Consider the following 3,347-nt stretch of genomic DNA (forward strand, 5'->3'; position numbering starts at 1 on the left):
GTTGGCGACAGAGGTCCCCTGTAAAGCAAGGTACTCTTATTGTGCAGTTATAACTATTACGCTAAAGGATATTTTTTTTCAATATTTTTTTGTCTCATCTATCATAAATCAGCCGATCAACAGCGTATACTTATGATGTAAAAATGCTTGATTCGTTTAGTAATTTTGGTACAGATTTTCAGGCTGCTTACGATCTATCACGGCCTATCACCTGTTAACAACTATCTAACTTTAATATTTCTTTTTTTTTTATAGTATGAAATTCTATTATGTGCATTTAGAAAGTGGTAATAGAAATAACCATGGGTGCAATATATTTTAAGGAAGTACTGTTAGTGGATTAATGGTTATGTAACGGGGTGATTTGGTCAGAATCATGCTCTACATACAGATTTTTACCCAGCGAGATTGGAACACGGATCCTTACGAGTTTGTAGCACAGTGTCTTACCAATAAGCTACTTACAAATAACCAAATAAAAATTGTCGAAGTAAAATAAAATATTATACACACCCATTACTAAATTTCATTCAGTCAGAGCAACTTTGTCCATCAATTTGTGAAGGAAATAACAAAACTCCATAAGATCACGGGATTTCTCTCTCAAACCCGTCACTAGCATAAATCATTAAATGAGATGTATTTCATAAACAAGATGGATACTATAAACAATTTAAAATTACGCCTTTGTCATTTAATATTACGTTTGAAACTTCTTATGCTTTTTAGTTGGTGTGAAATCGTCATTATCATGTAAAGATGGAGTATTTGACAAATTGGGGGAGTATTTTTTCACAGGAATATTTTTTGGTACTCATTACTTTAACAATGTGAAACATAACCAAAATTCTTCCAAGTTCTGTTAAATATAGATATTTTATCTGAATACTCTGATATTTTATCTGAATACTCTATTTACAGAATACGGATGGTATAAATGACCTCTGACTCTGTGCTGGTGTACCAATATAGTTTTTTTATTGAGATAGTACTTTAAATTCATAAATAAGTTCTGTAACGGGTCATTCTTGATAATGTAATTTTCGGTATATGTTTTTTCTTTATCCCATCCTTTGTTCTGCTCTACTTTTGCATTTCAGGGGGTTCCTTGCAAAAAACGTATTTATTTATCTCCACTCTCCTTTACCTCTTAAGTAATTTGAGTATTTTCAGCTGTTAGATGTTATTCATATATGTCTTCAATCTCTCATTGTTGAATGTAAGACTATTTATGATTTTTATAACCCGTTATGCATATTAATTATTGTTTTATACTATATATATATTTTTTTATTTTATCCTGCCTTCAGTTCAATAACTAAAACGAAATAGTGCCTAATTCAATTATTTTTATCTTGGGCGTTTAAGCGATACTGTATCCTTCTCTTCAGTATCTATAATTTAAAATATATATGTTTTAAATACGTTCTACGACAGTTTTTCATATAATTTATTGTTTAGTTCATTTATGAGCCTTTGTTTTTGTTTTATATATTCGCATTTTAAGAGCCTCTTGATGCCTATTTCTTAAATTTTGTATCCAAAGTCTCGGACTTTGAGCTCGTCAATTAAACTGTGTTTCATACTTCAATATGAAAATATTTCTTGGTTAATCATTTTATGTATACAAAATTTTTGTTTGTCTTATTTTCTTGGATTGATATTTATCCAATAGTCTCTGTTCAAATGCTATTTTATGTATAACTTAATATTCGTTGATAGTCCTCCTTGAGACATAGATTTGATATATTTTTGATAATATAGCTTTCGGTAAACATTTTTAAGGTTCTATATCAAATGATCCTGTAAGGTAGATGGGTTATTATTTCTTACGAAATTTCACTTTCTTTATCAGTTATCCATTCTGTACATAATTTACAATTTATTAGCTATAAATTGTGAATCAGTATTTGAAAAAAATAAAATAAAAAATTTCATAACATAACAATACTGGCTATTTATGGTTAAACACTCGATACTGACCTTATTATTTTTAAGGTTGACTTAGAGGTTAGAAAAAAATAATTCTATCTAGGATTCTTTGTCTTTAGTGTAATTTTAGCAACCGTTCAAAATTATATCCCATTATTTAGAAAAATAATGTGTACTAATGATCGGGAATGATCAAAATTTTTCGAAAACTCTTATTAAATATAATACTCGTATATGCATACCTTTGTAGTCCTGGATTCTGGCAAATAAGTTATATACAACAACAAGCGTTCAGTTCTGTGAGTGTAAATTATGAAGATTTTTTTTTTAAATTTTATTATCATTTATTAAATAAAAAATAATTAAGCATAAGCTAAAAAAGATGGGTAGAAATAGAATTATAAGTACTCATCATAAATAAGCATGGGTGAATAACTAAGTTAAATAATTTAAAACGCCGGTAAATAATTAAAATAAAGTAAATAGAATCTTTAAAACCATCATAATGGTAGATTGCTTGATTAAAAAAAACAACTCTTTCTGAATTACAGTTAAAATACTAAAAAAAAATAAAAAATTCGGCATATCAATCGTTAATATGTAAAGGCCCTTTTAGAATTTCAAAAGCTTTTTTTACCTTACTGGACCCCTTAATTAACTAACCCTTATACTTAATATGCCAACCCAGAAAGTTCCAATTAAGCGAGAAATGTGACAATCCTTGCTAATCTTCAATATCCTGGCTTTGGCACTGATTGGACCAATGACCATCCTTTGATGAGGGGAAAATTAGTTTCATTATTGCTTTGGTTTTAATCGGCCCAATACTCGGTATCTATTAATCAAAAAGGGTTTGTTAGGGCACCGAAGACCTTTTCGAAGTAGAAAATAATTACGATTATCGGTTTAAATTATCTATCTTCACAAACGTTTTGTTGTTGATAAATAACGATAAAAAGGATTTGCGAATATGGTTCAATGACCAAAAAGTTCTCTGACCAACAATAGTTGGACCTGAAATTTGGTTGATGTCTGTAAATGTTCTTCTTTTTCTTGTAATAACAAATAGATTTTCCTTTTATCAATTCCATTAACTTATACATTTCTCAAGGGATATTGGTTTGCATACAGGTTTGTATTTTCTTCTTATTGTTTTTACCTGTCTCTGGTTTTTGTTCGACTTTAATAACGCTATTACATTTCATCTTTACTTCAGTGTTGGGACAATATTAGAATCCATTTTTTTAAATTAGAAAAATATGAGAGTTCAAATAGTGTTACAAAGAGAAAGGATTTTTTTTTTTTTATTCCACTCGAGAGCAATATTTGGAGGAATGTCTCCATAGTTATTCATTTTAGCTACAATAAGCATGAGTAAGTTACTTGTGCTTATGAAGTATTCCCCAATGTGATCT

Source organism: Halyomorpha halys, unplaced genomic scaffold (assembly GCF_000696795.3).
Source record: "Halyomorpha halys isolate HHAL.00 unplaced genomic scaffold, Hhal_1.1 Scaffold336.1, whole genome shotgun sequence".
NCBI classification, from domain to species: domain Eukaryota; kingdom Metazoa; phylum Arthropoda; class Insecta; order Hemiptera; family Pentatomidae; genus Halyomorpha; species Halyomorpha halys.